This window comes from Dipodomys spectabilis, unplaced genomic scaffold (genome assembly GCF_019054845.1).
Source record: "Dipodomys spectabilis isolate Male_0828 unplaced genomic scaffold, ASM1905484v1 ptg000221l, whole genome shotgun sequence".
In the NCBI taxonomy this organism is placed as follows: Eukaryota; Metazoa; Chordata; class Mammalia; order Rodentia; family Heteromyidae; genus Dipodomys; species Dipodomys spectabilis.
Window position 1 is genome coordinate 985,560 of NW_024870898.1, and position 13,113 is coordinate 998,672.

Below are 13,113 nucleotides of genomic sequence, written 5' to 3' on the forward strand. Positions count from 1 at the left end.
TCTGACCTTGATTGAGGCCAAGTTTGAAGGCCACCATGGTCTTTAGAAAGGGAGAAGCAGTAGGCCAACAGTCAAAAAGCCAGAGTCCTAGCACTGCTTACTACCTGGCACTTAAAGGAAGCCATGCAAACCTCTCTTAGCCTGCTTCTTGCTGTATAAAACAATAACAATTCATGGATTCAATGAACATTTATTGAGCTATTACCATGTCAGCTACCTTGGTAGTTTCCTTATTATGATTCCAGCCCCAAATAGCTGCCAGGCTTCTTGTTGGAGAATCAGATGAGGTGATGTATGTTGAAAGATTCTGACAGGAATTCCAATGGTTCTTGAAACTAAGGCTGAGTATTTTGTATGGTTTTGCTTATGAGGTGCTAGTTGAATAAAATATGTCAAACCCTTTGCAAACCATGCAGCTCTTCTGAGCTGATTTCTTTAAGAATCTCCAGTTCAGCAAATTGGAGGTTTTCCAAGTGGTTGCCATGGTGAAGATTGAACTTCAACAACTGGCTTAGCTACAGCTGTCATGACTGGAACCTATACTGTATGAGTCCTGGCAATCTCTGGCCAGTTCTATCAAGCAAAAGAACTCCTCTCCTTTACCAGGAAGCTATATTGTAATTACAGCTTGAGGAGTCTTGCCCTCTGCATCCTGGCTGGACACTGGGTCTGATAATTTTCCTGTTGGTGCTTTCTGGTGGTTGCACAAGTTGTTTCTTCTGCAGAGATAGGAAAATGTATTGAAAGCACTACAAGTATTTCTTGAAACAAGATTTAGTTTCTCCAGATTTGTTGGAACTGAAGTGGTTGAAGTGGTTCACTGTGTGTTTAAATACTAAAATTCCCTGAGAAGCATTCAAATCTTAGTTGCTTTGGGAATCACGAGGCTTTAGTGCATGATTCTAATTTGTTGTTCCTTTGAATTTCCTATACAGCTGTGTTCCCATGTAGACTAGGCCAAAAGAGTGTGAGCTGAACTGTTTTTTCATTAGAAAAATCTGGAAGACTTCTGTCAGATACTGGAAGTTGCCTGTTTGTTCCATCTCATAGCTGTGTGAGAAAGCAAGATAATGGCAATTGGACCACCTTGGTTATGCTATAAATTTGATTTTTAACACTTTCTCAAAACTCAACCAAAGCTGGGCGTTGGTAGCTCATGCCTGTAATCCTAGCTACTCAGGAGGCTGAGATCTGAGAATCATGGTTCAAAGCCAACCCGGGCAGGAAAGTCCATGAGACTCTTATCCCCAATAAGCCACTAGAAAACCAGAAGTGGTGCTGTGGCGCAAGTGGTAGAGTGCTTGCCTTGAGCTGAAGAGTACAGGGAGTTCAAGCCCCACAACTGACAAAAAACAAAACAAAACAAAAACTCAACCAAGTTCCATTTTGTAAGGGGAACCAAGAAATTGATCTTTAAACGTCAATATTTTCCTTGCTAACTTCTAGTCAATTAGACACTAAGGAACTGGAATCACAACTTCAGTATAGAATGTTGCCTAGCTAGTGTGAGGCCCTGAGTTCAAAGCTCAGTGCCCTGGATGAGGCACTAGAGACAGAGAGATATTAGACTATGGCTTCAGCCTGTAGAAGAACGCAATTAACTAGTAAGAACACTGCAGTTGCCTGACCAACAGAATGAGGCTGTTATCTAGAAGGTCTCTCACACTGCTGCTTTGGGTAGGGAGAATGTAGCCCTCCAACTTGACTCCTGGAATTTGTGACTATTAGTATTATGCTCACATTTGGTCCTCGGCTCCTCCCACACCTGGGTCCCCTCCCATTCCTGGAGTTCCCTCCATACAGCTGGCCCCTCCTTCTCTCTGCCCAGACCCACCTGAACTCCCATCTGCCTCACTTCCTATCTCCAGACCCTCCTGCTACCTGGATGGTGACGGAGGCCATGTGCTCCCTCTTGGGGGAAATGTGGCTCCTCTAATAAACCTTATAATTGTATCTTTCTCCTGTGCCTGCCTGCTTCTGCGTGGTCCCCTGGGGTGGATGTGTCTGATTCTCTTTCAGTGACTATTAAGGAATTCAGGTTGCTAATCAGATGGTCTTGAAATAGGGAGGTTATCCTGGATTATCCAGGGGTCCCAATCTAATCACCCAGACCCTTAAAGTTGGAGAACCTTTTACTTTGGCTGTAGTTAAGAGAAGAAGCCGTGGCAACAGAAGCAAACTCAGAGAGAAGATAACAATGCTGGCTTTGAAGACAGAGAAAGAGGATCCCTAGAAGCTGGAAAAGGAAAGAAATGGATCATCCTTAGAGCTTCCCAGAGGAGCATAGGCCCACGAAGACAGTTAAAATGTAACTCAGTGAGCTCCTTTTCAGACTTCTGACCAACAGAAATTTACCAAGTGTGGTACTCTTATGACCGCAATCGGAAACTAACACTTGCCTTTGAGGGAAGGAATAGTGTTTATGTTACTATTTTGTTCTGAATATCTGCTTTGCCTCAGGCACTGTGCATGGTGCCTTGGGATACTACACCAAGCAAGTCTCAGAGTTTAGTCTGGTCCGAGAAACCATTAGGTGTTCAGGCAACTGTGATATATCATGGTAGGTGTCTTGGTGGAGAAAAGTGCAGGTGATAGATGCTCAGCCTCAGAAAGGATCAGGAGGCTGAAGAAGACCCCTCAATTCTATGATACAGATCTGCCTTTAACTAGCCTTTCTACATTATTTGTTGGTGTAAGGAATTTTCTCAAGTCACTATACCCACTACATTAGAAAGAAATGACAGTCTACAGAAGTCAATAGTCTCATTGCATGTTTACAAAATTAATTTGCTTCACTGAGGTAAGGGAAGATGACATCTCAATGGAAGAAGAAGGGTGGAACAACGGAAACGAAGAGTCCCAAATGCGGAGGTTGGCAAAGAACACATGTTTGAATAACATCAGGCCTTGTGAAGCTATTCTCCCATTATAACCTAGGAACATCTGACGCGTTGGCTTTGGGTGGTGTCTGGGGAAAATAATTGCTTTAACCAAAGTACAATGCATGAAGGGGAAAATAAATTATGTTCCCTTCTTACAATAAAAACAGCTTCAGAAGTTTGGGGAGAATGATGGGTGGTATTAATAGGAAACTTTTGAAAGTGTATCATTTTGGATCTCAGTGTATCTACTACTGGGCTGGCCAGAAGCAATGAAAATATATGTTGTGGTATCTCTAAAGTGCAGTTCTTAAAATTTTCCATGAAGGTCAAGGGCCAAGGAATGAATACTAAATGTGGAAAGGAAGCCACAGCTGGTTGGCTGTGGAGGTTCTGGTGGTGTGGAGGTTTACATTCAAGGAGAGAATCTTTCACCTTTGCCTTTCTCTAAAGACTGTTGCAAGACTTCCTACCGCATTCAACCATGTGTCCTGAGCCCTTCATGTGCCATTCCCTGGCTATAATCATTGATTGGTGCCTGAGCTATAGACTTGGTGGAAGTTTGAGCCAAATAGCAAGAGGTAGGACAGATATTTGTCAAGTATGCCTTGATAAAAACTTTGTGAAAACGTAATTTTGCCTCAATTGAAGGAAACCAGTAAGTGACAAGTAGAACTTATAAAAGAAAGCATAGAGACCTATATTAAGATGAAGGTGACATCTGAGTTTTGTTGGGAAAAGTCATTTCAGAACTACTTCTCTTGAGGGAAAGATATTATATAGAGAGTTGCCATATTTAAAAAAAACACATAGATTTATTTCATTGCTTCTATGTCAAACCACAATGGTATTCCATTCTCAGAAAGATTTTAGTAGTCCTCCTAAAAAACTGAATATTGTCTGCAAGTCAGTCCTCCAATACATGATATGCCCTTCACCTAGAAAGACACCTTTATTGACTCTACTTTGTCCCAGTTGAGGGTAGGGTTAGATGTGTAACTTTTAGAGACATTGAGGATGGAAAAGGTTTCCCCTCTCTGTTCAAGATTTTCTTGAATCAATCCCAACCCCCACACTACAAAGGGAGCTCAAGAAGAGATAGTAATGTGAAAAGAACTTTTCTTCCCAGACCTAGGTCCTACCACCTTTTGTTCTTAGCTTCCTCTCTGGATGTCTAATAATGACTTTCCAAGATGGCTGGTCTGAGTTCACAGTTGGCCAATGATTACAGTCTAGGACAAAAATCTGTCTGGTCTGTGGCAGAATGGAGCCAGAAATTTATTCTAATTACACTGTATTCTATCCATTGGAGCTCTGTTCTTTCTGATCCAATGGAAAGAAGTCAGAAGTAGAATTCAAAGCTCCACCTTGCATAGGAGACCAATGACTTAATTACTATTTTTCCCCTCCCTCCTGCCTCCCTCCCTCCTTTCTTTCTCTCTGTTTCTTTCTCTCTCTCTTCCTTCCTTTCTTTCTTTCTTCCTTTCTTTCTTTCCACCTTTTCTTTATTTCATTTTGTCTGAGGGCCTTCTTACCCTAGGCTCTGGAAATTCACAGGCTCTTGTCTTGAAGGAATTCAATGTAGTGGTGAAGATAGACTTGTGGTAGGATGTGATTGGATATATGTGTGTGTGTGTGTGTGTGTGTGTGTGTGTGTGTGTGTGTGTGTGTGTGTGTGTGTGTGTGTGTGTGGTTTTAGAGCTCAATATTTCTGGTTTGTAAATGCAATAGACCAAGATGGAAGTTGTTTTTTCTGCAGACAACTCCATGCCACATTTTCATTATGCCCTTTACTAGGATCAATAGCAGAGATGTTGGATGTTTTCAGCATTTCTTTGTGATTTTTCAGCGTACTTGATTTGAACTGGGAGCATCTGCATGTATAGTTTCTGTGCCATGCATTTGGTGCTACATGTACAGAGAAACAAAAGAGTTCATGTGGTAAATTAAAACCTAAAACCACCTTGGAATGCTGCAGCTTGTATGGAGCCAGCTACATAATTTCTTTCTGTCACATTGATACATTATAGAACTTTCTCTATTGTTAACTGATGGGAGAAACAACTCTATCCCAATTACATATAGAATCTATGGACAATGATTCAATTCTATATTAACTGAAGCACAAAACATGTCACAAATGTTTAAATGGCACAACTGAGCTTGGAAAACAACATCTGTGCTGGTAGTTCAGGGAAGACAGTGACAGCTCTGGGCATAGGTTATTTCTTAGTCTTCAGGTTATCTTTCCTATAGAAGTGAAAAGCCCAATCTTCATGATGTCACCAGTGTGCCAGTTTCTCTATTCCTCATCAAATTGAATCAGATACAATACTGGCAAAAACAATAGGGTAAATAATCAATTGGTGAAGTGTGTGGTCTGGGGGGATTATTTTGACAGCCTGTTGTAACCATCCAAGCAATGTTTCCAATAAAACATTTTATGAAGTGTTGTTGCTGACATAAATGTTTCATAAAGATATCACTCGAGTTGTAAATTATATACTTGACTTCATACTAAAGTCACCTCATTAACTGCCAAGGAAAACTGTTGTCTTTCACATAAATCCTCTCAAATGAATTAAAAAGAAAACTGACAAAGAACAAAAAAAAACAGAATTAAAGCTTTTGATGTCTGTGGTAGCACTTTAGGAGGCTGACAGGAATATAAAAATGTCCTTTATCTCTTTCTTTAATTTTCCTTTTTATATCAGGCCATCCAGAAGTTTTATTATTTTCTTAGCCCATCATAATCTCCAGAGATAATAGAACTGGACAAATGACCCAGGCTATGTTTTTCTTCTTCTTTTAAAAATTATTATTAAGGAGTTGTGCAAAGAGGTAACATTCTTGTAAGTCAGGCAATGAGTACAATGCTTCTTGGACAATATTATCCCATCCTTTCTTTTGCCCCATGTTTCCCTCCCATCCCTACCCATAAGTTGCATAGTTCATTTTGTATACACTATCTATGTGTAATATATAGTGTATAATGACTAAATTTATATTTCAGAACTCTAGCTTACTAAAGTATGGTGACAAGCAGTAAAAGATATCTTTTCAACTGCATAGTTTTGTGAGTTTGGGAAAATACATATAGACATGCACCTATTACCACAACAAGCATATGGGACATTACAACTTCTCAGATTTTTCCCCATTTCCTTTCTCAAGTAATCCTTGTCCCTGGCCCCAGGCTTCTGACAACCACTGTTCTGTCTTACATCTTTGTAGATTTGTCTTTTTCATAATGTCATAGAAGTAGGCAATGTGCCTCAGCCTGCCATTGACTGGCACACAGACCCATGAGTAAAGAGTTCGTGTTTGTCCCCAGTGGCCTGGGAAGTGGTAGCCAATTTAACATACACCCTTTTGCTAAGTGTTTCACTTTTTTATTTTTGGTTGGCTGTGAGGCTTGAACTCTCTGCTTGGCCACTGTCCCTGAGCTCTTCAGCTCAAGGCAAGTGCTCTACCACTTGAGCCACAGCGCCACTTCTGGTTTTCTAGTGGTTTATTGGAGATAAGAGTCTCATGGACTTTCCTGCCCAGGCTGGCTTTGAACCATGATTTTCAGATCTCAGCCTCCTGAGTAGCTAGGATTACAGGTGTGAGCCTCGGGCGCCCGGCTTTCTGTGCTTCACTTTTGAAAATCAAATTGTTTGCAAATAATTACACATTCATTATTGAAAAAATAATATTAAACTAAGAAGCAAAGAAATAGGTGCTTATGGCTCATTTCTGTAATCAAACTACTCAAGAGGCTGAGATCTGAGGGTTGCAGTTCAAATGCAGCCTGGGCAGAAAAGGCCATGAGCCTTAGCTTCAATTAACCAGCAAAAAGTCAGAAATAGAGGTGTAGGTCAAGTGGTAGAGTACCAGCCTTGAGCTCAAGGCCCTGAGTTCAAGCCCCAGTAGTGGCACAAAAAAGAAAACTAAGAAAGAAAAAGGAAGAAACAAAGCAAGGAAAGAAAAGACAAGAAACAAGGAAACAAAGATACTTTAATAAAATTGGAGTCCAAATGTCTCTTTGACTTCCTGGTTTTATTTCCTTTGGTAATATACCCAGTGGTGGGATTGCTGGATCATATGATATGTTGATTGTCAACTTTTTGAGGAACCTCTATAGTCGTATATAGTATATAGTATTAGTATATAGTACTAATATGTACTCCCATGAAGAGGAGACAAGGGTTCATTTTTCTCCATATTCTCACCAACAATAGCTAGAACAGAGAATTTGACATTTTCACCACAAAGGAACGACTAAAGTTCAAAGTCATGAATATGTTAATTACTCTGATCTGATCGTTATACAAAATATCCAAGCCTCAAAATTTCATACCTAGCTCAAAAATTTGTATAATTATTATGTAGCAGTTTAAAAACAGAAAAGAATAAAGGATCAAAATGCTTTCCAAAGATAGCCATTGTCAGTGTTTTGGTGTGTTTTCCAGGCAATATGCCTGGGCCTGCCATTGACTGGCATGCAAACCCATGACTGTGAAGTGTCTTTGTCTCCAGTGGCCTGTTAAGTGCTGGCGGGACCCGTCCTGGTTGAGGGTGGGAGGGAATTGAAATAGTCTGTGTTGCAGAACTAGGATAAATGAAGGCATCGAAATCAGAATGCAATAGAGTCTCATGTATGCCCACGTTTATTGGGGCACTCTGTGCTAGACAAGTCTACAGTGAACATACCATCAATGGTAGCTGTAATAGTTACTGTTTCTATTGGTCATCAGAAGATATTCTTGAAGCCATACTTGGCTCAAAGTTGACTCTGATCTCCAAGGTTCGAAATAGCCACGGAAGTGCAGATTCCAGGAGGACTTCTGAAGCTTATGGGGACCTATAGGGCCATAAGAACCTTGACTTCCTATTCTGCTTCTTCAAACTTGTGAAGGTGGCTCATTGGGTGGTGGAGAAAATGATGTTCTGTTTATGTTTGGCTCCTTCCTGCTGCCCACAAATATCCTTAACATTTCCATTTTCTGAGCATGTTCTGAAGCCACTCTGATGTGGCTGATAGTATTTGTAGTGGAAGCCAAGTCAAGCTTTCCTCTGGAGGAGGAAAGCTGAAAGCCTCAAAGGGTCTTGTCAGTGCTCATGTAGTTCACAGCCCCATGCTCAGTGTCACCCAGGACTGAAGCTTCCTGGCAGTCAACTGCCAAGTACTAAGTCCTTACTGATTCCTGGACCCTTGCAAGAGTGAGAAACCAATTCCCTATCAGGCTTGGCTTGAGCTTCCAGGGGCTTTGCTCCAGAGACAGCTTTGCTGGGGTCTCTGGTCCAGCTGGGGTGCTCTCAGTGCCTCTGAGACTAATGCAGCCAGCTCAGGATGATTTCCCTTTCCATGTGTTCTCTTGCTTGCTTTCCAGAACCCTGGAGAAACTTTGGAACTTCAAATTATCCACATGCCAAGAATCTCTTCAGCCTCCTTATGAGGGTAGATGAACAGCATGTGTTGTTGACATAAAAATGAATGGCTTCCCCCATGGAACAGTTGGGCTAGAATCTCTGGCTAACCCCTTGTTTACCTTTGCAGCTGGAACAATGGCCCTCAGGCTAAGGATGAGTGCACAAATAGAAATTTGGCTCCAAAAAAGCCCCAACATGTGTTTGTGCAGGAGTTTCATCTCCTAGAGAGGCAAGTGGTAGGCAGGCCAGCATCTCCTTGAAGGACTAGTTGAAGAAGGCAGGAGAAGGCAAACAGATAGTGCTAGACTATTACCTTCTTTTTTTAGATAAGTTTTTATTGTGAAAATACTGTACAGGAGGGTTACAGTTACATGAGCAAAGTAATGAGTGCATTTCCTATCAAGCATTGTTACCTCCTCCTTTGTTTTTCCCCTACCATCCCTTCCCTCCCACCTCCTCAACTATACTCCCCCAACCATTACCTTTTTTATATTCCCACAGACTTTCAGAAAAGTTCCCCTTATATGGACGACTCCCCCAACATCATGAGCCCCAGAAATTGAGGCACTTAATGGTAAAATCTTGAGATTACTCATAAATGAGTAGAGAGTGAAAGAATAAAAAGTAGATGTGACAGAAGAAAGTCCTGTTTTATACCTGGAATTGTGGTAGGTTTCATTCACATCTTACTGGCCCTAAAGTATTACGTAAGGATGAGGAGTGGCTTAGACCGACACGACTGCTTCTTTTTTCTCAGCTCTGAAAGTATAAAAGTCACAGATAGGAATTCCCATTTTGAGTCTTTCATTTCTTTCATGAGGAGCAAGAAATATTTCTCTTCTCTATTTCTCTCTAACCCCGTTTGTATTAAAATAAATCCTTACAAAATGCATTTAATAATTTAGTCTACCTGGTATCACAGCCTGGCCTGACCCACCTTGAATATGCCCAGAGCACTTAGACTAGCCTACAGGCGGGCAAAACCATTGACTAGAAAACCTATTTTATAATAAAATGTTGAATACCCCATGGAACTAATTGAGAATAGTACTAAAGGTAAAAAACAAAATGATTGTATAAGAGTGCTGTAGCGGTCATGAAGTAGAAAAACCATAGTTGAGCCATATTAAATTTGACACTATCTTCACTTAAATCTGTTCCTTAACGTAGAACAAATTTGTTCACATCCATTCACCCATCCATCCATCCATACAAACATACATCCTCTTATTCATCAAGAAATATATTAAGTCCTGAGCCACACGCAGTGGGTCACACCTCTAATCCCAACTACTTGGAAGTGGAGATCAGGAGGATCATATTTTGAGGCTGGCCTACATAAGAAGTTACCAAGATCTCATCTCAACAAACAGGCTTGGCATAGTTGTATGTGCTACATGGGAGGCATAGGTAGGAGGACTGAGTCAAGGCTCCAGGTTAAAATGCTAGATTCTATCTGAAAAATAGCCTAAAAGCAAAAAGGTCTGGAGACATGATTCGTGTAAGTAGTAAGGTGCTTGCCTTGTAAGCATGAGGCCCTGAGGTCAAATCCCAGCACCACCAAAAGAAAGGGCAATTTTTGAGCTCCTGTGACATGCATGTCTGAAGCTGCAATAAGTCCACCCCTAACCATTGATGACCAACCGACACAAACTTTACTTAAGATTTGGGAGTGAAGAAAGCTGAGACTAAAGCCTGAATGGCTGGCGAGTGAACATGTCAGTTACTACATTTCTGTGTGATTTTCTTAATTCTTTTCTCCATGCATTCATTGTACCAACAATAAGTTATCTACTGTGTGCCCCACTCCCTTTTTACAGTACTAGACATGGGCTCTAATACTAAGCCATATCTTTATCACTCATGATTTATCTCTTTGAATCCACATTCCAATACTGGTAGGGATAGCCACACACAGGGGAAAATGAGGTTCAGAAAATTGACTGATTTGGGGTTCGAAGTGTGGCTCAGTTAGTAGAGTGCTGGCCAATGAGTGAAAGCATCAGGTACTGAGTTCGAGTCCTGGTCACTATTATGATTTGGATATATTTTGAATATGTTTCCCAAAAGTACGTACACTGTAGACTTGGGACTCAGTGTGACTATGTTAAAGTGGTAAGACCTTTAAAAGTTAGAGCCCAATGTGAGATCATTGGGAGTGCTATCCTTGGAAGGGATTAAAGTAATTCTACTAGAACCCTGAGTTGGTTGTCTTGAGAGGCTGTTATAAAAAGAACAAGCCTAACCCTTACCCCTGCTTGGCTTCCTGTTTCCCTATGTTACCTCTTCTTCTTCTATACACTCACATTGCTCTACTAAAATCTGCCATTAGATCCTCATCAGAGACTAAACTAATGAGGCTTCCTGTGGTCTTTAGCTTCTAAAACTGGAACTTAACTAAACCTCATGTCTTTCTACCAGTTTCCAGCCTGCAGTATTTTGTGATAGCAATGGAACTCATATATTCACATAGCCCAAAAGTGACTCAAGTAAACTTGAAAAAATCCAAATGAGTCCAAATGCCTGAGGCTGTGTCCTTTTCGGATTACTGTGCAGTACTGCTTCTACCAGGAGTCAGACCTGACATCTGCAGGTCTCCAGATTTGTCCCACTGTTTGTTTTGTGCCACCTGAGCATTAAGAACAGTTTTCACGTTATAAAATGGTTGAAAAAATTAAAAGAATGGTGACATATGAAAATGTCAAAATTACATTTCAGTGTCCATCAATAAGGTTTTATTGGAATACAACCACATCTACTCACTTCTGTATTAGGTAAATCTTTTCTACTACAATGGTAGAGTTGAATCATTGTGACATAGACCATATGGTTTGAAAATTTGACAAGAACAGTTTGCTAAGCTCCCACCGCATTGACAGAAAAGGAAGCAAATAACAACCCATCTCTGATCTTAGCTCATCTCCAGAGCCTTGTCCTGATATCTCTGCTCTTCTATGATGAACTGGAGGGCTCTCCAGGGACGCTCAAGTGAGCATCTTGGATGATGGTATCTTTGAGTTATTCTCAGCATTCCTCTCAGGAGTCTTTGAGGCCTAGAATGTTAGGGTGATATTAGGTCATTCATCAAATGTTTAGATGAAAATGGAGACAGCAGACTTGGGTTATTTGTGAACAAGGCTCTGAAAGCCAGCCTGTTGGTCTTTGCTGAGAGGTGCCAAACTATCAGAGGCTCCACTGGGAGCTGTGTGTGGCGCCATATATGGGCACAATCTCCCAAACCAGGCTTCTCCCACGCAGCAGCATAGTCAGACTCACTTTTTAAAAATGTGTTTATTTATGTTTAAATGGATAGATAAAACTGTGCACATTTATTCTGTACAGTGGAGCATTGTGAATTATATATTCCTTTTGTGATGTCCAAATGGAGTTAATAAACACAGACCTACCTTTCAGATTAAAGATCAGCATTTCTGGTCTTCCTCTTTGAGCAAGCTGTGGGGAACCTCACTTTGGCCATATTTGAAGGGAACAAGAACACTGCCAACTTCTGAGCATGTCTGATCCATGCATCAGGGATGATTGAGGACTTCCTTTTCTTCTGTGTCTCTCTTTTCATCTGTCTGCATTTGGGTGCATACTACTTCATGGTCCTGCTCACTTCCTGAATGTTTAAATAGGTATTGATGAAGAAAATACTTACTGCATGCCTGAAGGCAATGGGCCCAAGTGAAGCATTCCATGGATGATAGCTTAATCAGACTGCATAGCAAGCCTCCACCATCTCATCAACTATTTATTAAATGTCTGCAAAATGCCAGCTCTGGTGCTAGGCCAGGGCTACAAAAACACAGCAACAAGCATAATCCCTGTCTTCATGAAGCTAACCATCTAGTGGGAGAAGAAGATAATAAAGAAATAGTAAAACCTTTACCAAGCTGGGTGCCAGGGGGTCATGCCTGTAATTCTAGCTACTTACAAATCTGAAATCTGGGGCTGGGAAGGTGGCTCAGTGATAGAGTGCTTGCTTTGCATGCATGAGGCTCTGGGTTCGATTCCTCAGCACCACATAAGCAGAAAAAGCCGGAAGTGGCACAGTGGCCCAAGTGGTAGAGTGCTAGCCTTGAGCTGAAGAGCTGAGGGACAGTGCCCAGGCCCAAAATTCAGGCCCCATGACCAACAACACAAAAAAAAAAGAATCTGAGATCTGAAGATTATGGTTTGAGGCCAGCTCAAGCACACAAATCCAAGAAAATCTTATCTCCAATTAACCAGCAAAAAGCCAAGAGTAGTGCTGTGGCTCAAGTGGTAGAGTGCCAGCTGTGAGGAAAAGAGTTAAGCAAGAGCACCCAGGGCCTTAGTTCAAGCCCCAGTACCGGCACAAAAACTAACCAACCAACAACAACAAAAAAATAACCCACCTTATCCATTGCAATAATTAGTGGAAACCAAAGAATAGGAGTGTTAAGACAGAGGAATGAGGATACCTATCCAAGACTGAGGAATGAAGGAAGGTCTCTCAGAGGAGGGGGGTGGTATTTATGATGGGCGCTGAAGGACAAGAAGGAGCTGGCTGAAGGAAACTGAAGCATGTGTTGTTGAGACGGGTAAGCTCAAGAGAAAGGAAGACAAATAAGTGGAGAGAGGAAGGATGGGTGAATAAAGTCATGATAATCAATGTACATATGTGAAAATGGAGCCAGGTAACTGGAAGGGATGGGTGGGGTTGAGAGGGATGGAGGAAAATGATAGAATGGTTGACACTGACCAATAAGTATTACATTCATAAATTGACATATTGAATTACAACTCCTTTGTACAACTACTTAAGACTATATGTGTGTATATAGACATATGTATG